Source organism: Gallus gallus, chromosome 11 (assembly GCF_016699485.2).
Source record: "Gallus gallus isolate bGalGal1 chromosome 11, bGalGal1.mat.broiler.GRCg7b, whole genome shotgun sequence".
Taxonomy (NCBI): Eukaryota; Metazoa; Chordata; class Aves; order Galliformes; family Phasianidae; genus Gallus; species Gallus gallus.
Window position 1 is genome coordinate 14124144 of NC_052542.1, and position 26863 is coordinate 14151006.

General features: G+C 41.2%; 1 protein-coding gene and 1 long non-coding RNA gene across 6 annotated transcripts in view; one reads left to right on the forward strand and one right to left on the reverse strand.

Annotated features, from left to right (window-relative positions):
• The window catches only part of WWOX (WW domain containing oxidoreductase), a 472878-nt gene that overhangs the window by 421287 nt on the left and 24728 nt on the right, over positions 1-26863 (forward strand). The window lies entirely within an intron of this gene.
• Positions 2659-25185, reverse strand: LOC112533296. 5 transcript variants are annotated; one of them, XR_005862989.1, is made up of 4 exons: positions 9802-25185; positions 9282-9403; positions 8897-9115; positions 2659-6847 (listed from the first exon to the last, which is right to left on the reverse strand). It is a non-coding gene; the product is annotated as an uncharacterized LOC112533296 (long non-coding RNA). The 5 variants fall into 5 exon arrangements; XR_003077293.2 differs by having other exon boundaries at positions 2659-9115; XR_005862990.1 differs by having other exon boundaries at positions 2659-4248; positions 6672-9403.

The following is a 26863-nucleotide window of genomic DNA, read 5'->3' on the forward strand; positions in this document are numbered from 1 at the left end:
TAGAGAGAGCTTTGCCTGTCAGTACGACTTGAACTAAAACACGCCAGCTCGCTAACTCTATGCGTAATTAAATACACAGAGTTAAACACAAAGTGACACGTTTAAGTTTGTGTTTGCCTGGCTTTTTGACAGTGGTTTGGGCTGATGCTTGGAGCTCCGGGCTTGGGAAACCAGCGCTCAGGGCGGGAGCCTGGTGGTTGTTAAACGCCGCTCGGTTGCTTAAGGCCGACGGATAATGCTACTTCAGTTATTAACATGTGTCCCAGAGGTACGAGCTGAATGTAAGGGGATTGTGCTCCTGATACCCTGAACGTTTTTGCTTTCAAAGGATCTTTTATTTGCTGACCCGGTACAGAACGTCCCCGTGCTGAGGCTGCCCCCAGGAGCGCCGGGGTTCTGTGTGCGCACCGGCACACTTAGCCCATTGTGTGCCACTTCTCTCCGATTCTGAATTGCAGTTTGACATGGGAGAAATACAGAACGGCCCTGAGTTCAGGCTGCAAACCCAGCTGGGCTCAGCAGAGTTGTCCCAGGGCCCCCACTCTCTGCTTTTCAGCTGCACAGGCAGCTCTGCTCTGCTCAGCCGCACCCAGCATGTCGCTCAGCCCTCTTTTTGCCACGTCCCCCTTATTCCCTGTGCTTGCATGGCAAGGAAACGTTTTGCCCTGAAATCTTTTGCACTCGCTTTTTCATAGAATCATTTCAGTTTAAGGGGCTCTTAAAGGCCATCTGCTTCCCTGCAGTGAACAGGGACACCCACAGCTCCAGCAGGCGCTCAGAGCCCATCCAGCCTGACCTTGAATGTCTCCAGGGATGGGGCTTCCACTGCTTCTCTGAGCAACTTGTGCCAGTGCCTCACCGCCCTTATTGCAAAATACTTCTTCCTCATATCCAGTCTAAATCTCTCCTGTTTTAGTATGAAACCATTTCCCTTTGTCCTGTCACAGCAGACCCTGCTACAGAGTCTGTCCCCTTCCTGCTTACAGCCCCCCTGATTGCTCTTAGGTCTCCCAGGAGCCTTCTCTTCTCTAGGCTGAACAGCCCCAGCTCTCAGCCTGTCGTTGTAGGAGAGGTGTCCCATCCCTTGGAGCATTTTTGTGGCCCTCCTCTGAATGCACTCCAATAGGCCCATGTCTCTAACATGGTATTTCAAGGGGCAAACTGTGTGTGTGTGTGGAACAGCAAAGAAAATGCTCCCTTCCTCTCTTAATTTGTAAAATCTTTGTGAGACCTCGGGAACAAAATCCCTTTGCATCCCACGTTTATTTACACTTCTCGGGCACTGCTGCTTCAATCACAGCCGTGCTTTGTCTCAGCCTCACGATGCGTTCTGCTCCGCTTCATCCCTCAGCACTTTTTCACGGTGCTTCCAGCAGTGGCTGCATATGCTCCCATCCCTGCCGCTTGTGCTCTTCACACCCGGATCTTAAAGTCGTAATAATAATGAAATCGTGCTTAGGAGGCAAATGCTGCTCTCTCACCCTGTTCAGCCATCTGGCTTTGCTGGAGAGGAGCACTCCAGCAAATCCACCCCCGTTAGCAGGGTTAGCATGAAGGATGCATGTAGGCTTTTCCCCGCCTACTTAAAGCCCTCTGTGTAGGGTGGGGATCTGCGAAAGCCCCACGTGAGTAATGTCCATGGTGCTGCTTTGCCATTTTCCAAAGGAAAAACAGCAAAGCCGGTGTCTGGCTTTGCACCTGGACAAACAGAGTTTATCGCCAGCCCCTGAGTGCCAAAAGGCTGTCAGTGTTTACCTGGACGTGACCCGGCTGAGGTGGCTAGACAGCTGCTTACAGCCCTGACGTGTTTTCCCTCCCGTACTTGCTGCTTTGGGGGTGCTGATGCCTCAGGGAGCAGAGGTCAGAGCCTGGGGAGGATGGGCTGGGGTGAGGAGGGCTGGAGCTGAGCCCCAATACTCCCGCATCATTGAATAGCTGGAGTTGGTTCAGTGGGCATTAGCTATGAGGTTTGTGGCATGCTGTGGCAGGTAACAGCCTTTTTGGGACCCTCTTCGTGTTCTAAAAGGAAACTTTTAAAGCTTGCTCTTGTGAATGGAGAGTTCCTATTTTTATGCTTTAAAAGAAAAAAAAAAAAGAAGAATCAAGTTGTTCATATAATAAACACCCATAAGCCAAACGTGACAGCGGAGCTGTGGTGTTTCTCATTAAAATCAATGTGATTTCCAAAAAAAGATGCTGTCTTGCAAGTATGAAAGTTGAGCTCAGCAATCATCCCTTCTTTCTTTATGATGCCGTGTTGGGGTTCTGTGCCTGGCTTGAAAGGAGATGAGTAGAATGCGAAAAGTCCATTTTGTAGATGCATATGTACATGCACTAAGAAGGGTGAACAAAGTATTTTGTGGTAAAGCCAACGTACAGGGAGAAATAAATATTAATAGTTAAAAGTGAACGGTTTAGAAGTGAAATTGTTTTGCCTTTTCAGTTATCTACTTATCACACAAAAATAGCAACAATTTTAGCTCCCGTTCTGCTTTCTCAAGACAGCCTGCCCACAGATTTTCTAGAAAATGTGGTTACCAGCTGGTGTGGCAGTTCACAGTGCAATTTCTGTTTTGCTTCCAACAATCTGGCATCTCATATCTATATCGTCACAATGTACCAGGAAATATATATATAATATATATACATACAAAGGAGTTCTAAATCATATTAGCACTTTATTTAAAGAAATGTAAATATGTCATGGAATTGAGCCTAAATCTCAAGAAAATTACAATGAAAGAATGAATGATTTAGTTCGTTTCTACTTAAGATTTTTAAGCGAACACGATTGAGAAGTTAAATTATTCCTGAGCATTTCAGTGTTAAATATTCACACATTTAAGCACCTCTGAAAGCTTTCATGCTATTCTTTGGGAGTTTTCTGGTCCTTTATGAGGTTTCTGTCTATCTCAAACTGACATAATTGGCCTCTGACCCTACCCTGGAGCAGGATTGCAGGTTTCTTTATAATGTGTTTGTTTGCAGTTTAACTCCTTATTTTGAACACCTCTGGCTCAAGGTTTCCCTAATAGAAACAGGGTGTCAACATTGAGAAGGGGAGGATGGATTCCCCCCTTCTCCTTGCAGGAAGATTTGAAGTGCAGGTCTTAATGACTTCCAGGTGTACTCTGATGTTGCACATATTTGGCTGTAATCCTATGGAGACTGGGTTTCTGCCTTAAAAAAAAAAAAGAGAGAGAGAGAGCAGAAAACAAACTTTGAAGTTTTGAAGATTAAATTGGTAAAAATAAAGTAAGTCATCTTTTCTTGCATTCCAAGAAGGGGAAATGGGCTGGCTTTTTCTAAAGACCCTATATTAGTGTTGGAAAAGTGTTAGCACCGCTAAATATTCTGATTGAAAGCTGATGGCATGTATTTCTCTCAACTTGATAAATTCTGCAGCAAGAAACACAACTCAAATGAATTACTTAACAGCTTTGCAAGCATCTTCAGATACTCCAGACTGTTTTTCTTGGAGTTTTCTCATTTTAAACACCTTAGATTGCTTTCAAAGAGTCAGTTAAACTCTATAAAATTTGATTGTATAATAACTGCGGGCTCTGTTCATAATATATGACCTATGAGCTGAAAAGGTATGCCTCTTGCATTTTACAAGCCTACAAAGGTTTCCTGATTACTCATGAACCCCACCTTTCCAGTGTGCAAGGGGATTTTTCTCACCCCATGGTTATAAACCCAAAAAGGTACAGAGACTTGTAAATTTGTGCTTTTCAGGGCAAGGAGAGTGGATGGTAAATAGTGTCTTATTTTCTTCAGGCTCCGTGTGTGCTTACACCATGGCTGTAAGCCTTGTGTACGTTGGAATTAGAAATAGGTGATGACTTTTCAGTACAGTACTCCAGTTAACAGAATGTAGGCTAACCAGCTGTAAAACAGAGTGGTCGGACTGCACAGATGCACAGGAAAGGCAAGTTATCATTGAATCGCAAAATAATTTAGTCTGGAAGGATGTGGTTCTTACCCATCAGGGGCTGCTCTGCCCTTTAGGCTCTCTGCACGCATTCCTCCCCCAATACTTGGTACCTCTTCCCTATCAGAAACTGCATCAGTGATTTGCAGTGCCACACGTGCTCTCTCGTCCACATTGCTCCTCTTGTTAAGACTATGACCACAAACACAACATTTCCAAGAAATATGTATCTTCTAATCCTGCTTGGGTCATGTGGATGTTATGTACTTGTGTCTGTTTGCTGCAATCTGTGTCTGCTCTTCTCCTTGCTATCTCTGGAAAACAGCACAGTGGACATCAGTGTCCAGATTAGAATCCATTATCTGCTTTGCACCCGTACGCTGGCTGAAAAGGGGTGCAAATCTACCTCACCTGGCCATTTACACTGGTTTGTGTCTCCAGAGTAGTTCAAAAGAGCTGTAGAGTATTGATACATCCAGCCTAGGGAAACAGTACAGAGCTGGATGCTGCTGCCTAGTCTGGAGGAGGAGAACCGAGCCCCGTCACTCCAAGCCTTGCTTGGATCTTGGCAGTGCTGATGGGACATGGGGGTTGGAATTAGATGATCTTACGAATCCCTTCCAATGCAAGCCATTCTATAATTCTGTAACACCAGTGGACAGCTTTACTGCTGGATGATGAGCAGCGTTTCACCTGATTAAAAATTTGTGGGCAGCTTTTAAAGCCAAGTGGAACTGCCTGGAATTTTTATCTTCTTCCCACTTAGGGGCAACATTAGTCTTGCTTCTTTTTACTTTTCTATGGGAAAAAAAACAACTTCATTTCCAATTGCGGCTTTTTATTATCACAATTCAAGAAGAGGGGAAATGAAAAATCATCTTAATTAAAAAACACTAAAGTCTCATGAAATACGTGGTTCTTGTTTTTGAAGTGCTTTGTCAGGAACCGTCCACAGCCATTATTTTTAATTAGCTTATCTTTTAAATTAAAAATGGGTTATTTGCATTTTTTTAATGGGGAGTTGCTTGATCATTCAGTTCCCCTGTATTTTCATGTTATAAGATGAGCAAGTTAGGCAAAAAAAAAAAAAAAAAAAAAAAAGATTCCAGGCAATTCGATTAAAAATACATTGTGTCTTTTCTTCTTCTGTCTTACTTTCTTACTACAAGCACTCTGAACTTACGTAGTCATCATCCTCCAAACAAAATCTCAAATTATTTTACAAACGCTGAGAGAAGCTATAAAAGTAGGGTTAGGTCCTTTGAGGTCATTTGAAAAATGGTTTCTCTTTCAAATCATCATTAAGGTGTCAAAAAGCTAAGACAGGCGGGGCAACTCACTGACTACAGAACAAAAAAAACAACCCAACACCCAAAAGGTTTTAAAAGAAAAAATTGGAAATAATCTCACTCACTTCTAACTATTTTGTGTTAAAATAACATCGTTTCTCAATAACAAAACGAGCGTTTCTTGCTAGAAAATGGGTTGAAAACCAAAGGTTTGGTTTCCACTAAGATGTATTTTGTATTGGAGAAATTCAAGAAGTTCACGGAAATGTTTTTGAGGTGCTGAACATTAGAAAAATAAAAAATAAAAAAAGACCGTTTTCAATGGGGATCTTGTGCTATAGAGTCAGCAGCGTGGCAGATCTAGCTCCTGGAATACACCAGAACGCATTCACTTCCAACTGACAATAAAAAATATCACCATTTACCTTGAGTAGTGGCAATCAGTTAATAGCGATTAACAGCTCTTTTCGAGGTCTTTAGGGGAGCAATATGCAGTGGAAAGAGAGAGCTAGGGGAGATTCCTGAGCTGGACTTTCCCCTGGACAACACCATCTGTACCCTTATACTAAAGAAAGATGGGTTTTGAGCTCTTAACATTCAGCAGTTTGTCTTGAGATGATGAGTATTTCCAGTTGTACACTGATCCCTGGAATGACTGTTTTTTCCCTTCTTTTCTGAGTTTTACACCATCAGTTATATATACCAAGTAAGAAAATGTAATTCCCAACTCATTACAGTACACAGAGGGCCTGATTTTAGTATCTGAGAAAAACCTCGATATGGAGGTAGATCAAGTATTTATTACATAGGATTTATTTACATTGCTTCGGTGTTGTTTCCCTTTTCAAAACAGTGCATGATCCTGTCAATGATCATTCAGCTCTTTGTGAATTTACAGCCTTTCTTCCATATGTCCATATAATTATGTTCTTGAAGTTTAGATCATAATCCATTATATCCCTGCTCTGTTTTAAATGAACTCAGATCAGTTTAAAATAAAGCTCTCACGTCTGGAAAATAAGATAATCTTTCTCAAAAGTTTGATCCTTTAGTTGGGAATCTACAAATGACTGAAAACACATCTTGCTTTCTGGTTTTGTGATGGAGTAAAAAGGAGCATTATGTGAAGGGATGTAAACGAGTAAATTAAAAACAAAAAAAGACACTGATGAGGAAGTAAATGAATATGTAGCAATGATAAATATTACATTGCATGCCAGCAATCAAAGGCTGTGTCTGTCTGTGTGCCTTCCTGGTAACAGTGGCAGAACTACGCGGTATCTCAAAGGGGCACTTACAGAACTCATGAGCTTCATTATGCTGTTTGGGTGAGAATGATATAGAGGAAGGAAGGGGGAATATACTTAAAGCAAGTGTTTTGCAATTGCATTAGGTAATAAAAACAAATGCTCAAACAAGATTGATCTCTGTAGCAGTGTCGTACCAACCTTCCAGTTTCTTCTTTCTGCCAAATGGCATCACGAGGTAACGTGTCATGAACTCACCACTTGTTATTAGTATTATTTTTGGAGAGACAGGGACTGGAGTTGTGGTTGTGGCAGGAGAAGTATATTATTGGAATCATTTACAGTAAAACCCCAGTTCTTCCTAAACAGGAAGTGTCCTACAAAAACAACAACAAAAGAAGCGTGAGAGGATCTCAACCCATGGTTGAAAATGGGCCACTGCACAAAGCTAGATGTTTTCTACGTGAGACTGTCTTTTGGCCTGAATCATGAAAACCTATTTAAACTTCTTTTGTGCAGCTTTACATCTCCTACTTAGTTATCAATGGAATATCAGCTGCATTCAGCAGCTCCCCCCTTGTTCCTGCTTTGGCAATAAAAACCCTCCAGTCCTGAGAACTTCTGATGACTTTGAAGTCAATTTTCTAGCATGAAGCTAATCAGTTCCTGCCTTTTCACCCTTCAAATACAAGTCTTTTTGTGGCCATTTAAATATATCTAGTCAGGATTTTGGTAGTATTTTTGGTAATTATGCTATTGATGATTTTTCAAATGTAGGGTCAGCCCATAATCTGACCAACAAATTTACACGTTGCAGTGATCCACAACCAATGCTAACCTACTTCTGGTTTATTATAATTTCTAACTCGGAAAGGATTAAGCCTACAGGGTTAGACAAATACCCCGAAGATTTGAATCTCATCTTGATGACTAAGAATAACCAGTTTCTGGCTCGCAGAAGGTTTTGTATATCAACAAAGCAGTGCCTTTGCATTAGCGGCTATCACATCACAGGGGCACATTCATGTTTATCTTGGGAACTACCAGAAGCTGAACATTTAGTTTAAATTTGTTTAAATGTGACCCTTGCTGAAATCAGTGGCAAGCTTTGTGTGCTTATATGAGATATAACTGTGCCTACGGACTGTAGTTCCATCAGGTTTTCATTTCAAAAGCTGTGTCTTGGAGAAATATAAGGTGATAAATCAGAAAATTCCATGTATTTGTAACAAAAATTTGATTAAAACATACATTTTCTGGGGTTGTGCTCTGTACTCTGAGGGAGAGGAATGGTTTTCTTTTGCTGGGAACTTGTGCCTGTATTTGAAACCTACCTTCCATCTGCCATCAGTGGTCCAAAAAGTGTTTTGTCCTTAATACAGCTCTCCACTCAAACCTGAGAAAATGGGTGAGTGGGAATACATTGGTTTTTTGGAACAGTCAAAATGGTTTGGACTTTGTCATCTATGTTCGGTTTCCACTGAATTTTTATGTTGGGAGGTCTCTTTTTTTCTTCACTTGATTTTTTACTTTTGCCTTCCCTGGGTGAACAAGCTGCTAGTCACGTGTGAAAAACAAATCCCTCCTACCAAAACTGCTAAAAGAGAGAGTTACTGAAATCATAGAGTTTCCAACAAGTCTTCCTAAACACAGATTTTGAAAGCAAGGGTAGGGTATTGGACCAGTTGCACTGAAAACAGGTTGTCCCATTTACCTTGTCTTCTGCTACATTTTGGGTTCAATGTCATCTGCTTTGGGAGTTATTCTGTAAAACAGTGTCCCTCCCTGTCATCACCTGCAATCGCTAATCTACATCTCTGGAAGGGCTCTTGAAAACTTGTTACTCAGTGTAGTACTTGAGGTGTAACTTGTTTATCTTGTGTTTATTGCGCTCTTTGATGCAAAGGAATTTCCACATCTCACCTTCTGTTTACAGAAATGATAGCAGATCCCACAAGCAAAAACATACAAATGGATGCGTACATTTTTCCGCTATATTGTTAGTAGCTAGAGGAAGTGGGAAGGTGTTTCGAGTACCTGTTTTAGTTTTTCAATAAAAACATTATGTATTTGACTACCTTGACAGTGAAGGCAGGAAAAGTCTTCACTTGGTTTGTTTATGAGTGTTGTGACTTTCAAAACATTGAGAGTTCATTGTCCCAAAGAAAAACAAGAAGTGCTGGGGCGTGTAGATACTTCTAGCTTAGCTATTCCAGTACTGAAACTTCTCTAAATGAGGAGAAATGCCATTGTTGTGAATAAGGTTGCCGTTAGTGCAAGTATTAAAATATTCTTGGCCTACTTTCTTCTGTTTGGTTGCCCCTAAACCCTACAAGTAAATACTTAAGTGAAAAATTCTGCTCTAAACACACCAGTCTGAAAGGCTGGCCTATCTTCTTTCACTTTAACTTTCATGGATGTCTTACCTTACCCCTCACAGTTTTAACTCAGGCAGGAACATTTTTTTTATCATTTTGCCTCAGCAAAGTGAGGAATCGGGTCCCTCTGTAGAGCTGGTGGCTTTGATCTGGTGCAACTGCAATTCCCTTTTGTCTGGTTCAGGCCGTGCCTTTGCTTGCCTTTGTTCTTGTTATTTTTGTTACCCGTGAAATATTGAGATAAAGTGACTGATTTGAGGCAGGAATCTTTAAAAGAAAAAAAAAAAAAAAGAAACCACAATAAATATCTGCATTATGGGAAAGCACTTGAAGGACTTGACAACGTATTAATCATAAAGGAGAAGACTCGGAGAGCCACTTCTCCCTATTTACGGAGGTTTGCTCTCTAATAGCATTTAGAAGTTTGTTTTACCCTGTCTCGGCGAGAAGAAAAGGCAGCTTTAACAATTCTGTCTCCCTCAGCAGTGCATTTGAATTTTCGTTGCCTCCCTTTGGCGTGCTGGTCAGAGGTCGCCGAGAGCAGGATTAGCTGACCTGTGTTGACAGAGCGGTGATGGATGAGCGAAGCACAATGCACAGCCTGTTTGCACCGAGTGGCAGTGATACGCACAGCCCTACACCTGCGCTGAGCCCGACAGCAGCTCCCATCGCGCTGGTTTGCTAAACCACAGCAGGCTTCATAACGACTTGTGCAGTGAATTCCCTCACACAGTCCCGTGCTTGTTCCAGGCAGTGAGTAAGAGACGAGCCATTTGCTTTTTATTAACAGGATTTAGGAAACACTAAGGCTTAATGCAGTAGGGTCAAATGGCTCAAATTCTGAGTAATTACAGCAGATCACGCCAAATGATGCTAAATCCATGTTAAGGAGCACATCTCTCCTTAGCAATTGGACTTCACACCCATCAAAACTTTCACCTTTGATTACTTACCTCCTGCTTACAATAATTTGTTTAACGCTGGTGGTGCTTTTTGCAGGGGTAGCGGGCCTAGAGTCACTTCAGTAACTGACTGGGCAAACACACCATCCTGCAGGTGATGTACACAGTTGCTTCTCAACTGAAAAGAAGGAAAAAATCATTTTGGCATTTAAAACGGACCCAGAGGCATAGAGTCAAGCTTTGTGGAAACTGATGTTTTGGCCCAGCCGACATGACCACTAATCCATCTTCAGTTCAGACATCTCTTCCAGTGGATAGGCGCCGGCTGTGCTGTCAGTCAGGTCAGGCTGCTGGAAGATGACCAGCACACACTCAGTTTCCCTTTCCCTTCCTCATCAGCACTGAAAATCATCCATTATGACCAGGGGTGTGGTACCAGTGCCGGCAAATCTTGTGGGAATATCTGCATCCTCTGTGCAGTGCGGCTGGCTCGCACCAAGCCAAAGGGTGGTTTGAGCTTGTGCCAGCAGAGGCATCTGGTGTAGATCTGCAAGATTATGCAGGTCTGTTGGCCACAAACCACCGTGTTGGGGCTTCACGGAGATTGTGGCCTTGATTATAGCCTATTAATGCGAGTCGTAGCCCTGTGAGATATGTCAGTCATGAGTAGAGTTGGGTCTTATGGAGCTCAGCACACCAAGCTTGCTGGGTTGGTCTCAGTGGTTGCAAGGCAGAGATTTGACACTGGCATAAAAATTAGTTTGGGAATCATTATTGATTCCAATTAAAACTAAACCATCTCAGAAATTAAAACAGCTAAATTCCCATCATCGTGAGCTACAAGATTTGCCAGGTTTCCCTTCACACAAGTAACAGCATTTCTTTCTTTCCTTTGAATGGCGTTACTTGTTCTGTGCATCCAACATAATTTTACTGAGGCAGCCATTCAAGATGCATTTAAGTGTACTCTTTTCTACTTGAGGAAGGGAGGGAGGAAGTAGCATTGAGACCTACATGCTCAGAGTTAGTCTGGAATTCACTTTATGAACAACAAATAAGAATAAAAATGTGTGAAAATACCTTGCAATGTTTCTTGGTTTACAGTGGGAGGTCAAGCTGCTCTTTCCTGATTGAGCCAGGAGAATTGATTCAACACATGGATTCCTCCTCAATCTTTAGGAATGTCCAGAGGCAACAGCAGGCTCCTGTGCAAATGTCCCAAGCTGTTGTGGACACCAGTGTTTGACTAAGGACCAGGTGTAGGGGTGCTTTCCCCTTAGCACTGCTGCATTTACTTTTAATAAAGATGTCCCATTTTCAATAACTAGGATGTCAGATCACACTCGTCATGAGTTTGACATCTCCGACCTGTCAAATCACTGTTAGAAATGAAACTCAGGGCTGTAATCCAGCTGCTTATAATATTTTCATTTGCCACTTCTTGGTAACTGAGATATCACTGTGCCTCATCATGTGTGAAAAGTAACAGCTGCTTTGCCACTACTAGTTATATATTTATGTAGAACAATCAATAGTCAGATTACTTTTAAGACGTATAATCTCTGCTTCAGTTTACCTGTTGTTTTCTTTGTTGTTATTGTGGGTTGTTTTTGTTGTTGTTGTTGACTTGTTTTGTTTTTGTTTTTTGGCCAGAACATGGAATTAAATTAAAAGAAGTTGCCATAAAAAACAGGAAAAGAGCTGTGGTAAAACCTGTGGACAGGGGGATGCTGGCCTGGCCAGTAACTGGGAAGGAGCAATTTCCAAGCTCCAGTGCAAGTTACACTGCTGTTTTTCCATGTCTTAGGAACTATAATTAAAAGGTCCTTGTAGGTGCAACTAACACTCTAATTTAGACAATCATAGAATCACGAAGGTTGGAAAAGACCTTCAAGATCGTCTTGTCCAGCCGTTCACTTACCACCAATATTTCCCACTAAACCATGTCCCTTAGAACAACATCTAAATGTTTCTTGAGCAGCTCCAGGGACAGTGACTCCACCACCGCCCTGGGCAGCCCATTCCAGTGCCTGACCACTCTTTCAGAGAAGTTGTTTTTCCTAATATTCAACCTGAATCTCCTATGGTGCAACTTGAGGCCATTCCCTCTAGTCCTATTACTAGTTACACAGGAGAAGAGGCCAACTCCTCCCTCACCATAACCTACTTTCAAGTAGTTTTAGAGAGTGATAAGGTCTCCCCTGAGCTTATCTATCCTAGATATCTAATTTGAGTGCAATTCAGAAGACCAAAGTTAAGAGTCTAAAATCTCTACACCTGTAATGATGAGAGGAAAGGAGCTTTTGGAAATGCTAGAGACAAGAGATAGCAGTCAGAGCTTAGAGCAGTTTTGAATAGTTGGTCTGAATCCCCTCTTCCTGAAGAGAAGAGGGAAGTTTTGTTGTCCGGGGCTGTTTGTAGAGAAGAGAAAGGCTTTTATCTCTGGGGATTGTTTGGTGAAGATGGACTGAGAGGACACATGATGCATGAGTTTAAAGGAAAGTAAATGTGTCTTTTGTTATTTAGTTGTTTGTTTTTTGTGTTGATTATTTTTCAAGAATAAATACATGGGGTTTTTTGGAACAAGTTGTTTTGAGTCAGTTTCATGAGTCATTGGATGAATTTCTTGAAGATTTTTGTTCTCTTGTTTTGATTTGAATTTGTTTTATTTTGACATGCTGAAAGTCACTGGTTCTGTCCTAGTAACATGGCTGCTGCCCAGAATCTGTGTGTGATTGGATTGGATGGCTTGTCTAGAGTCAAGGCAATAGATGTGTTGCTCAGTCTATAAAGGCCATAACACCTTTGTAGCAACTGATCTGTTACTGACAATGGATAATTAATGCGGCTTTAATAGTTTTCAGAATAAGACAATCATTTCCCATTAGTATTTTTATTCTGTCCTAGAAATTCACGTGGCCGAGTGTCTAAATTAGCTTTGACCCACATGATTCTTGCCCTCAGTGATGACAGTCTTAACAGCGTGACTAACTCATTTGTACACATAATGATTGTAAGAAAGGTGATTGATATAAAGCTCCTGTGGACCTTTCATACCACATTTGAATGAGATGTTTTGGAAGGTTTGGTTTTGACTTGACAGTAAGCTACGTGAATCCTAGACTCTGAGCCATGGTACCCCATACCCCATAAGTACAGGTAGGTGCATATCAAGTAACCTGGGATGAAATCTTCCTTTGCTCATATCAATTAAAATTGATATTGCTGATACTGGAACCAAGATTTCATTTCTTATATTGAGGTAATTAAAATCAAAGAGTATTTACTGAAACACAAACTTGACCTTACACAGTATCCCAGTGCAAATTATAAGATACAATGACAATACTTCCACATCAGTGCATGATATTGGAACTCAGAAGGGTAGTCTTTAAGACATATTTAAGTTACAACTGAATACAGCTGTCAACTTACCTTGATGCAAAAGAGGATATTATATAAGTAGGTGTGGATAAAAGGTAAACTATGTACTTTAGTAATCACCATTTTAGCTCCTGGAGTTTTAATACTATCAGATCCCCCAAAGATTGATTTCTAGAACTGCAAAAAAAAAAAAAAAAAAAAAAAAAAAGTCTTCAAGAAATAATCAATCTATTCAACATTTATGACATTTTTCTGTAGGCTCGTTTTTTTATTAATGGGAGCTCTGCAAGTCTTTACTGAGTTTTGTCTGTTTGTATGCAACAGTCATTTTAAAGGTTTCCTCCCTTTTAATAATGTACAGTTGATCTTGTCTAAAGGAACATCATTTGTGACTTATGAAGACAGTAATGGACATAAGTTCCTGGAAAAATTGGATAGGTTTTCCTGCTTCTCACAGTTGTGAGTGGATAATGGCTATTTAGATCCTGTCGTATCTGTGGTTGCCAGCATAAATAATCTTTGTTTTGAAGAAATAAAGTTCACATTACACTTTCAGTTGTAGAAAGCCCAATGTACAAGCTATATTTTTTAGAGGTATAGCTTCTTTTATACATATGTTGTTGTTTTTATAGAAAACAGTATTCTCGCTGACATTTGTAAGATATTGTCTATAGAGTACGTGTCATCAGATCATCAGCGTCATATATTAGCTTCCCCAGAGGAAATAGTATACCCATCCAAATGACAGTGACCACTCCCATAAAAAATATATATATATGAAAATAAGAATAGCCATGACTAATTTTATTTCTGGGGCGAGTTCTGAATATAAGAATCAGATTTCAAAGGACTTCCCAAGTCAAAGCTGCTAAATCGGTACCAATTGGTACACCAAGTATCGTGCATTTGTCCCGGAAGCATTGTAACAGCTCTTGATCCTACACATATTCCAAGAGAAGGAGCTTAGTTCTGGAGGTCTCTGAGTGAATTTACTATTTTTCAGTTCTTGTCAAGAACTTGAAGCTTTGTGGCATTTTTCTTCCCATGAAATTAGCAGGTTTTCATTCCCTTTGTAGTCCAAGGAGGGAAGATGGCACTTCAGTGCCACAGCTTCTCTTGCTGTAGGGTAAATGACTAAATTAGGTTAGATGAACTGTTCACAAAATGTGCAGTTTTCTCTATTGATGTTAAAGGAAGTCTAGACGTTAAGATAGAGGCGTCTGCATTAGTCACAACTGAAAGTAGGGGAGGCATTACTATTCCCCCACAGCCGTGGCCTTGGCTTTTGCTGCCCTGAGGGCCAGAAAATAGTCTCCTGATTTTGGGTTGAAATCTGGTCCTGCTGAAACCAGGTGGACCTTAGTCACTGAGTCAAAAGAACCTGAATTTATTTCCTTACATCAAGACAGTGATGCACCTCTGTATCCTGTTGATGATTCTTCACATCTGTGGTGATGGTGCTGTTTGGAAATCTAGGAATACTTTTCCCTTCCAATTATCACAGTAAATAGCTGTTATAATTATCACCTATAATTTGTCTTTTTTTTTTTTTCTGTAGTTGGTATATTTAATGTGTTTGCTGAAAATATAGTTTTTCTCCTACATGTAGGGCCCATTTTTATTGGAATTTTATTTTAGCAGAGTAAGTGAGCAGAACCATTACTTGCTCTTGTCAGATCCCATTTCCACTACATCATTTCACTTCAGCCACCATAGATTTTACACCCATATTGTATGAGCAGTCTATCAAGTAGTTTATCCCTTTCTTGAGTGATGAGGAGCCCAGAAAAAGCCAGCACTGTTCTGACGTCGCTTTCAAACGTACTTTCTGAAGTGGCTTACCATGTGTATCAGATAGAGACCAGTCTTCAGTAGTGATATGCATTTTAATTCATTTTTTTCTGTTTTATAAACACACATCTGTTTAAGAGGAAACACATGAAACGTCTCTCCTAGCATTAGACGTATTGATTGAAAATTTGTTCGGAGTTGGCTTAAGTGTCAATAATTCTGACAAGTTTTCCAAGAACTGATAAAATGAGTCCTTGTACTGATGAAATTTTATGTGAATAGATGATGCTTTTAACGTGAAGATAACTGCAAGCTAAGTCTGAACAGACAAAGGTTATTTTATGTAGGGATTCTGAGTTTATTTGGTTATTTGAACTACCTGAGAATTAGCCTTCTGACCTATGCTGATTGTCTGAAGGTGCCACAAGTTGGGTCGAATGTCGAAACTGACTCTTTTCTGTCTCCCCTTCTCCCCCTAAGAAAGGGAGTTTGAACACTGTGTATACAAGAAATAATTATGTGTTGAGTGGTGATGCTTCTGAATAAGTGAGGTCATTTTTGCTAAAGCTGTGTGTGAAGATGGATGTACAAAAACTGTGTAGATCTCCTCTGACATAAACACAGCAGCTGCCCACAGCTGGGTGTGGTGATAGCCTTGTGCTTGCTTAGCTGACACTGCTAGAACAGATAGATTCCCATTTAGCAGCAACTCCCAGAGTAGCTTCCAGATAAAGCTGCAGTAAATCTGCAAATATTTAGGTATGTCTTTATTATGGCTTTTTGGTATGTACCAAACTGCATGTTCCAAACCCAGTGCTGGTGTTGGATGTAGTCATTGCTCTGCTGTTTGGTTTTGCAACATTTGGGTGCATTATTTTTTACCTGTGAACTTGGAGTGATAAAGGGAGTTTGTTTCAAAGTGTGCAGCAGTGGTGTAGGCAGCCAAATTAAAACAAGAATTCATAAAGAGGTGCAAAATAAGCTTAAAAGAGCATGAAGAAAATGAACAGCTAACAAAAATACTTCTCAGCTTAGTATTTCTTTAATTTCACGTAAATTTCACTAAGTAAATACGGCTTAAAAGTGAATAAAATTTTATTTCACTTTAACAAGAGAATATAAAAGTTAAAAAGGTCACTGTAGTAATAGACTAATCTCAATTACCAGGGCAGCCGGTGAAACCCACAACTCCCACCTAATCTCATTCGGTGCACACGCAGTGCACCGTGTGATTTCCAACACGGCTAAATGAAATTATAAAGCAGTGTTAAATTTATTAATCATTTAATTAGCTAAATGTTCCTGCAACTACTCCTGAGATGAATGGCATGTCATTTTCTAATGCAATTTGCCTCTCAGCCAGGCAGGGTCAGGAGGGAAGCTACTGGCATCTTAAATGATCTTTTTTATATTGCACCTTCTATTAAGGGACAGTGTGATATCGCTGATTATATTTGAGTCTTGTACACAAGGCCAGGGAGTGTTCTTGTTATAATAACAGGTTAGATTTAAACCAAAATAAAAATGGTAAGATCCGAGGAGTGAACAATTAACCCATCTGTGACTGTATTTCTCACTGTGTCTCTGCAAGGCAAATCTTTGTCATCTTTAACAACCCAGTGAACACTGTGGGAAGCCACACCAGCAGGTATTAAAGCAATGCTCAATCTAGTTATGTTTCTTTGAATTTACACAGGAAGGAATTTGTGGACTGAAAAGTCTCTCAGTGCCAGGTTAGCACAGGCTTCTCGTCGAGTCAGAATTTATTTGCCACTTTCCTTGTTTTCTCCTTAGAATCACGGCTTTGCTGTTCTGTACATCCAACAATTGTTCGTTTACATACAACAGTTGTTCACTCAGCCAGGATGTTTGGTGTGTGCACGTGGCAGAATAGGATATTTATATAATATATATATGTTTTTTTCTGTAAGTACTGACAAGTGGGATTCAGCAAGTCTGTACTGAATCTTAGAATAACTCTCGTTGGAGGGAACCCATAAGGGTCATTGTTGTCCCAGGACTGTCATTGTTATAAGAACACTGTGACATACCCCAGGGGGTGAACTGTGCTGCCCAAACTGAAGTGTTCATCAGAAACCTTTGGGAGTATTGCTCTTGTGTGAAGCTGAAGCTATACGGCAAAACAAACTGAAGACAAAGATGTTTTAAAGTGCTTATTTCCCTATGCTCATAACAGATATAAATACACTTTCTTTATGTATTAGGGTTTTACTTTCAATTCCTGTTGTGTGGTTGCTATATAGTAAGCATCTATGGAGAATTCCAGGCCAGTGAGAAGATGCATTCATCTCTTTACACTCTGAGATATACAGACAGTGTGTCAAAATATTTGCCTCTATCAAAGTTAAATTACACAGAAAAAATATGAAGTGAAAGGACCTGAAGCAGGAAGCAGTGGGAGATAATCTTGGCCCAAGTTGTACAAAAAGAGCAGCAGTTGTTAATATTTATAGCCCAGAAACATGCGTAGGACTCTTGGAAGTGGGTTCCTGTTGGCTGTGTACTTCATGTACAGTCAATAAATTGCTGTCCAAGGCCCAGATTCCCACTACTTGAGGCATGTGTGATAGTAGGTCAGTACCTCCAAAGGGTCAGTCAGCCATCAGCATTTACTCAAAGGCTGCTGTGTAGGTACCTGATGTTGAGCAGGGTGAACCCCACTGTGTGCTGTTAGCTCTGCTAGGTGGATATGAGGCAAAGAAATGAATCAGAAAGAAATGTTGATAGAAAGCACCTCATCTGTGGTGAGGAGTTCTGACCTCTCATTGAAAACAACCAGCATGTGAGCTATTTCCACTTCATCTTCAGATGTGAAGTCTCCTAGCACAACCCTGCAAATCTGGGAAAACGGTGAAGCAGGAGTGAACTTTTACCCCTTTTCTATGCATTACGTACTTTCCGTGGCTCGTTTTGTGGATAGCCATTCATTTGTGCCTTGTTTGTGAGATGCAGAGTGCACCCCCACGCAGGGACAGTGCAAAAGACCAAATGTTGGGGCCTGACTTGGGCAGGATGTGCTGGATCGCTGCTGAGCACAGCATTTCCCCTGGTACCGCACACCTGTTCTTCATTAGCGCTAATGAACCCAGAAAATAAAACGTTTTGTACTAGTGAGTCATATTGTTCTCTCTTGGCTTTGACTTCACTGTGGATCAAATTAAGTAAAAAAAAAAAAAATTTTTTTTTTTTTTTGCAAAAGTTTGTGTTTTTCTGTGTCAGGCACTGGCTCACTCATTGCCTTGGGACACTCAGCACCTATGCAATGGGATCCCATTAACTCCTTTCTCATGAGCAAATGTGGGGCTTCTGAAAGAACTTCAGTTCCCAGCTTACACACAGTGAATGTGTTTTTTGCTTCCCCGTTTCTAAAAGATGTATAATCATACTTGGGAAAATGTTGTGTAGCTAAACCTCTGGTGCTCATACAGCACGCAGGAACCCAGGATGAAATATGGTGTGTAAGCCAAAGTTATTACTAACGTTGTTACTGTACCTTGGAAATTAGATGTGTAGTCACAGTGAAACAAGAAGATTTGGAATCAATGTTGGTTAGTTTTTGCTTGTTTTCGCTTTTGTTTTCTTCTTTCTCTCCTTCTCTTTTCTTCCTTCTTTCTCACCCTTTCATCCTTAGGTCAACAATGCTCACGTATTCTTTGGTTCTGTGTGATAAAATTGTGTCTATTTTTCTCCCAGTTGCACACTGAAAAAAGGAAAAGTTTACAGGCTGCAAATCTGAAGGCTCAGCTGAAGAACGCCTGTGTTTTAAAATAGTCTCGGCAAGGTTTCTCATGGCCAGCACTGTGTAACACGGGGTGGTTTCATGTGCATATCAATACATTATGCTTGTATGTGTGTGTGCACAGCTCAGTATGCACACACAGCAGCTTTTCATTTAAGTACCTCAGAAGCACATATGATCAATGTGAAAGCACATAAGATCGATATGCCATATGCATTATGGTGTGTGTATGTTGTGTGTTATGGACTGCGTGCTTATAAGGAGTTTCCGTAGCTCTGGTATCTAAGTGTTTGCCTAAAGGTTTAACTGGATACTTTGCTCGTCACAAAATCCAAAGCAATATTCCTCCACTTGTCTCAGTTTGGTGCGGATAAATACAGGCTGCTGTGCTTCATACATTTGGTTTCTGTTCACATTTTTTTAACATGTAAAATATTTCTGGTTAACCAGTTAAAACGGTGAGATGAACATGATTGCTTTTAGATTGCCGCTATAACATGGAGTGAATTTTATAATAAGAAGCCATTTTTTTCTCCTGACGAGCTGCCCTTGTGGCTGCCTGCCTGACTTTGAGGTCCTCATTATTGTGGGTTTAAATGAAGGATGTTCATTCCAGCAGGGCGGGGGAGGCCAATAGACATCGGGGCCGTTATCTGGTCCTTCTATCAGGCCAAGTGACAGGCTTCTCGGGGAAGAATGCAAAGCTCATGGTGGAGACCTCAGCCTGACACAGAAGGTGACTCCCCTGACTCTAACCTTGAAAGGAAAAAGTTCCCACTTTATTAAAATGAATTTCGAAAGGGCCGCTCTGACAGCTGCATAATTAAATATTGGAGTGTCAGCGATAATTTATTCTGCTCGCATTTGGTGGTCAGAGCCTGCTCGCTGTAGGGTCAGCAGGCACGGTGACAGAGCCAAGGATACGGGGGATTACGGGGCCTCCGAGCCATGCGAGTGAAACAAGAGGCTGTAATTTCTGTTTAAATAGTGAATACAGAACGGCAAGAAAACAAGCAGGCTATGAACAGCTGCCTGGTTCAGTGTTGGGTATCCTGCCCAAAGTTGTGCCTTTGCCTGCAGCTCAAGGTGCTGCGGCGTTCTGATGCGTTTCACTCTAGCACCACTTTCTGCTCTCCCTTCCATTCCCCATAGTAATAATCCCAGCAACAGTTACTGGGATCCGCTTCCTCACTCGCTCACAAACGTTTTTCTACAAAATGATGTAAATGGCCGTGAATGCGCATCGAGATGCAAAGTGCAGAGGGGTTCAGACTGACCCTGTTAGCATTCAGAGTGAAATACTGGGAGTATTCCTCTTGGAGGACAGCGGCTGCTGGAAATCAGCATCCAACAAGCGCTTTTCTCCAAATGAGTTCAGATGAAATGGCTCGGTGCCCTCCTGCCCAGCCATAAAGCAGCAGAGGTCACCCGGGGAGCAGGGCTCTGCTCTGATGGGCAGCTCCTTTGGAAGCGCTCATTGGGAGAAGGCTGTCGCTTTTCACTCTCAGATTGCGGGTAATTGAAGCTGACATACCAAAAATATACCCTTTTTGCACACACCGGTCTTTCAGCAAAAGCACATCACTCACACAAACAAAATAATTTGCAGAGACATTTTGTTTTTCTCTTTCTTGCTCCAGCTATGAAACACCTATTTTCCCGTTTTCTTTGGAGCTGCTTGAGTGGATGTGTTACTGGAGCCCAGGTTTACCAGTTCTCATCTTAATGTCATGTAGCTTTTAGCAGCTTTTAGAGAAGGAGGATTTACAGAATTCCTTTAGCACCTTTGTAGCTTTTGGATGCAAAGCTGACCTTATTACAAAGGATGAATGCTGAGTTTGTGGCTCAGACACTGGATGCAGACCCAGAGCCCTCCACTTATTTTCCTAAGCCACCTTTATAGCCATGAGGCAGCTTGTCCTTCTGTGACTCAGTTCTGCATCTGTAAAATGGGAGTAACAGTGTGTTCCATGGGATTGCTATGAGAATAAATACTGCAGTGTTTACGCTCGGTTTTTATCTTGCTGGGCATAAAAGAAAATCCCTACTTGTGTTTCTGCCTTCTTGTTTGAAGAAAGACCATAAAAGAATCTTTGGCTGCTTGATGTCAAGGTACAGACTCTTAAAATGACACTTGAGCATCTTTAATGTAATTCCTTTGGACTCCAGACAGGCGTGTTTCCGCTGCTTAGATCTTCATAACTGTCCGTACTCCTCTAGTGCAGTAGGGAGTGTTCTTTCTCCACACGGGGAGGATGTTTGGGTTGTATGACATTTTGCTCCTAGTAAGTAGGCATGTTCAAATATGTTCTGAAGTGGTTTATGGAAAATGCAATGGTGTGGTGTAGGGAGAGAGACAGAGCATTCAATGTCTGTATTTAGAAGTAGCAAATATCCACGCAGGCATGGAAGGATCATGCGTCTGGTATGAGATTTCTGGTGGCTTTTGGTCTTCTTTGGTTATTTTGCAAGACTGACATTTCTAACTGCAATAGTGGATGCAGTGCAAGCTTGGATTTACGCACAGACGATTTTGTAGAATCAGATGTTTACTAATTTTATGTCTTTATATTTGGAGTGAGATGCTGGTGGGCACACTTTCAGGGCTGGGGTCATGGGGCTGTGCCCACTTGTGACACAGGGACATGGAGCAGCCCGAGCTGCCTGACAGACGTGCTGGGGATCTGTCACTGTCAGTCAAGTCAAACTGGGAGCTGGGCTGTGGTTTAAAAATGATAACCGAGCTTCATAAATCAGAATGCTACCGCCGCAGTCAAACTTCCTTGGAAAGTCTTTGAATTTGGGTAGTGCATACTAATAAATTATTGTCAGTGCTGCCGAAGCTGTGCGGGGCCTTGCTTGTGTTTTGGTACCCAGCAGCACTAACACAGCTGGCCCTCTGAGAAGAGAAAGATTGGGTGATTACAAGCTGGCCTGCTAATTTTTGGCTTTTGAGATTATGAACTTATGGGGCTCACAGTGCAGATTGCATTAGGCTGTGGCACGGAGCCTATGCCAGAGGGTGTACCCTGGGCAGTACTGGAGCCGGTGGCAAAGCTCCCATCAGTCTGACAGGGCAGAGATTTCGTCCAGAGTTCATGGTGCAATAATTAGTTCAGCATAGGAAAGCACAGGCCAGTCCTTGCCCAAGCCCTGCTTGTCACTTGCAAGCTTCTATAAACAGCTCAAGGTTTGGCTTCAGTTGGTTTTATTTCATTTGGAGTTATAAGCCTTCCACGGCAAAACTTTATAATGAAAGCACATTATTACTTGAACACCCTGCATATTGCTTTGGGTATGGGAAATATCATCTAGATCTACCAACCTTCAAAACAAGAGGAATGTTAGGGGAGGCATGCTGTTAAGTATGGTACCTGCAAATGAATATCTCAGTCTGTTCCAGCATTATTTTTTGAGCCCTGATTTAGCACTGTGTGGCATAGAGGCAGGCTCATACAATGTCCCAGGGATTTCTGTGGGACTCTGAATGCCAACAGTAATCTGTCTTCATGCTACGTGATTCCAGATCAGGTCATTAGTTTATACTTAGGATTAAATATTCAGTTTGATTTCAGCTCTGTGAAAGGAGAGCCGAATACATAACACCTGATTTTGGAGCTGTATATTGTAGTAAGTTTCTTACACATTTAGATGTACACACACACACACACAAAACACATCTTTACCCCCCAGCCCTGAAATGGCTGTTTTTGGAGTATTACCGAAATTACAGTTATCTCTATGTCTTGGATTATTTTCTGACCCTACTTCTCATCCTATTTCACCTTGGTATTTAAATAAATGAGAAAAAAAATGAAATGCTTTTAGTTTCTAAGAGAAAATACAGAATTCTTTCCTAAGCTCCTCTTTGCACCCTCCCACAGTTCCTCAGAAGAAAAAGAGTAAGAAAAAGAGTACGATGACATCCTCACCGCTATGGAACCAGAAGAGCTCTGATTTGTACACTGTAGGGAAATAGGGCCTGAATTGGAGGTCCAGCATGGAAATTTGTAGCTGAATATCTGTGCCTGGTTTCGTAGTACAGCAGTGTCTGCTTTGCACACACGCCGTCTGAATTGAGTAATTTCAATTTAATTGAATCTTTTATGCAGGCATTTTCCTTCTGGGGAACCTTGGCCAGTTATTTGTTTGTGAAACCTGCAATAAAATAGCAAGACAGCTGGTCAGGGGAAGAAGCAAAGGGGCAATATTTAAATTATGCTGACTTTGAAGACATTGCTTTTGGTCCTCACCTTGGTTTGTTGTTTCAAAAAAAAAACAAGACATATTTTCTGATGTTTAGTATTTAAAGATTGCTCACAGAGCTTCTGTATCTTCCTGTCTGTGAGTTCTTTTCTCACAGCACATACACTGTGGATGCCTAATAGATAATTTATATCACAACCAGGTTACCAGCAGGGGCATGAATACCAAGTACTGCTATTAGAATTTTGTTTCCTTACTTTCTTTGTCTAATTGTTTGGTGGTGGTGGGCTTGCGTTTGTTTTCTTGTTACTGCTGTTCTTGTCTTCACCTCTAAAGTTAAGCTGCTTAAAATATCTTTAAATAATTACAGATGGGCTAATGAAAGAAAGGCAGTCACAGCACTCAAGCATTCAGGTCGTTGACTGAATCAGTCTCTGAACAAAAAGAGTCCCCAGTCTGTGGGACTAACCTTTACTTGTTAGAGCCTTACTGCAGGGCTGAGACGTGATGGATTCAAAAGCAGTGCCAGGATAGTGTGGTTGGATGTGCTGGGATTTAGATAAATGAAGACATCTTTGACATGTTTAATTCATTGACGTGTATCTTCTGCATTGAAACTAAATTTTTCGTTATTCAAGTTTTCTTACAAATATATGTTTCATTTGCCTAATTGATCAAGGAACCTTGCACAGCAATCAGTTTGCAGCAGCAAATGCCAGTGCTGAGCTGTGCTGGGACAGGAGCTGAGCCCTGCTGCTGGGGGTGCATCGCCCCGGCAGGGAGATCAGGGCTATGGGGCTCACCCTGAGCAAATTACTAGCCTCACTGCATCCCCAGCAAGGTAGCAGGGTTATAACTCAGTCTAAGCACCGTTCATTCTTCTATTACCTTCATAACCAAGGTCATACTAATCAACTCAATTACCAGTCCACTTGGACATTTTCATAATGTTTTCTGCTAGTTGCTCTCCTGTGAAAATCTCTCGCTCTAAGCAAATTAATGCCATTTTTATAACTATCTACATTTCAGGTACAGTGATCATCTTTCAAAAGACTGCATCATGGCAACAAATAGTAGCTTTAAATACAAGTCAAGTGGCAGAACAACTGGGAGGTGAAGCTGTATTTCTATCTTGACCTCCTCTATTGTGAAACTAAGTTTAAATGTACCTTGAAAAGGACTCACATGTCGGAAATCAAGAATAAACTACATTAGTATAACTGTTAAGAATCTGATTTCCATTCACACAAGAACGCGTATCAGGAAACCTGATCTTATATGTTTGCCTAATTTTTGGAAAATGTCGCATCCAGTGTTTCAAATGCCAAGGTGATTTCAGACTGTTTCTCTGAATGTTTTCTAAATGTCCCCTTTCTTGTTACGTTTCTCTGAATTCTGTTCTTAATTTTTCTCCCTCTACAAGATTTTAGTGAAAATATGAACTCCGAAGCATTTGGAAAATCCTAATATTTGCACTGCAGCATCTTCTACGTCTTCCCCAAAATATTTGTCCATCATCAGGCAGCTTATTTTCCAAAACAATCAGACAGTACTATTTTTTTGTTAATTAATGTCTATTTTTAAGTGCTAAATTCCTTCCCTTAGGCAGAATCTCCCACCAGATAGATTCATCTGGGCTCTCTTCAGGGCTTCAGTGCTCAGTGCAATAAACAAGGCACTGCTAATTCCTGTTGAGGCACAGCTCCAAAGTCTCACCCTTCCGTGGTTCCTTTGGGCACAGATGCTTTGTTTCCCTAAGTCTCCTGTAACCCCTTGCAAAACCACTTTCGGCTGACTCTAGACCCTGCAGACTTATTTTAAAATAAGTTCCATGAGTTTACAGTGGCTGTTATTCCTAGCTGTGCCCTTTTGCTTTCAGGAACTCAGTAGTTCCCACGATCCCATCTCTTGATGCATCCTTGAGTAAGAGAAGTGACAAATGTGGACAAAGCTGATGGCCCTGACCATGCGTTACAATGGGTCTTGTCCACCCTTGTTGAGCTAAACCCATTTCTGTGTTATGAAATGGATTGGCTTTTTCATGCACTCTGAAAGTTCAAGGGAACAAACTGAGTTTGCTCTACTACAGAATCTTAAAATGCACAATTGTAACTGGCAGTTGTCACCTCTATGAAACAAGACTTGCATAAAAAATTTAAAGTGTTTAAAGTTGGCATTTCTGAGCCTGTATCTGAAAGCAGCCCTTCTGCATACGCATGAAAAAAATGCATAATTTTCATAATAAGGGCAAGGTGAGAGACTGGCAGGCAGTTTGTGTAGCGCTGCTATCCTGGTTGGACATCTAGCAGAATTTGAGCTAGCTGAAGTTTGAACATCTGTGATGTCCCACGCACTCAGCTATCAGGCCCAATGGCTACTAGAATATTAATTTGCTACTGCAGCAGCTTGAAAATTGATCCAAAGTAAATGCACTTCTATTCTGTATTTGTACTTTTGCTGTTAGCGTTTAGCAAGATGGCTGCTTCCAGGAAAATGAAAAACTGTCTCCTGGAGAGCAGCATGGAGTTAAAGGTGCTGTTATGAAATGGTAGAGATGTGAGTGGTCAGGTGCCGTGATGCGCTGGAACATCTCCTTGGAGGTGTTCAAGAAACGTTTAGATGTGGTCCTAAAGGACATGATCTAGTGGGGAAATATTGGCGGTAGGTGGATGGTTGGACTGGATGACCTTGGACATCTTTTCCAACATTGGTGATTCTAGGAAACCGCAGAGGTCTGAGTTTATCAGGGCTCCTCTGCACACATCCAACTCTTAGCACCTGGTTCTGGGTACAGGAGGCTTACTAGATGCCTTCAGAAGGGGATGTTGTATATTGCCTGTTGTACTCTTTCTTTTGCAAATCAGCAGTGCGTTTGCCACCCCTTGTTCTTCATAGATGTTCTGTATGTTTTCCTGCCTTACTCTTTTTGTCCCTATTCAGCAGCATCCATGCTTTAATTCAAATGTGAACATTCATTACAATCTGTGCCCCAAAGGATGTGTTCACTGTTGTTAATAATGCAGAAGACGTTCATTTATGCTCCATCCAACACCTAGCACTCTTGCCACTGAGAGCCCATGTCTGTCCCCTTACTCAAACTGCTGGTTGTTCTTTATTTAATATTACTAATACTCCTCCAGCTTTTCTAATTATTTTGATAAAGTTGACCAGAAGTCATTTTACTTTTATAGTCATTACACTGATGTATAATTCTCTTTTATCGATCAGCCCTCAATGTATGACTATAATCATATCGAGCGCAATAAGCAGTATTACTGGGGATTCTGCTTCTTCATCCTGTTTTGTTTGAAGTCTCAACTGTAGGGCCAATTTTCACATTCCTTAAAGAAAGAATTGCTAAAATAAATTCAATCGCAGAAGCTTTTAAAATTCGAAATCCCAGGAAGCTAATTAGCATTTCCTTTTAAGACTGCTTCCTGCTTTTTTATGTACATATAGATTTGGACCTCAGATGGGCTTGGCACCTTTCCAACATCAAGATCAGGTGATTTAAAGAATATATATATATATATTTTCAATTTTGTACAATGCTTACAGGATAAATTGCTGCACACAACAGCTCTGTGACTAAACCTGCCTACTAGCAGTATGACCTCTATCCTTGCATATCACATATGCACTTTATAACCATACAAAGGTGCCAAGTGAAAGAGATTTCACTTGTATAAATAATGAGAGATCCACATGTTTCCTTTCCAGATCTATATTCAGACAAAGACTTAGGTGGAACATGGATACCAGAGAGTTTTACTATTGCACGTTCGCGGTGTAAGGTCAATGCGCAGAGAGATTTTTGCTTCCTTTACGGCGTGTTCCCCACTATGTTCTGTGTCAAGCTTTTGCACCTATGTGTACCTTTTTATTTATGAAGGAAGCACAGAGGCCCGTGAGTTGATGGTGAGCAGAGGGGGGGATAAGGGGGTAATGATGCAGGTTTTAATAAAGAGACTT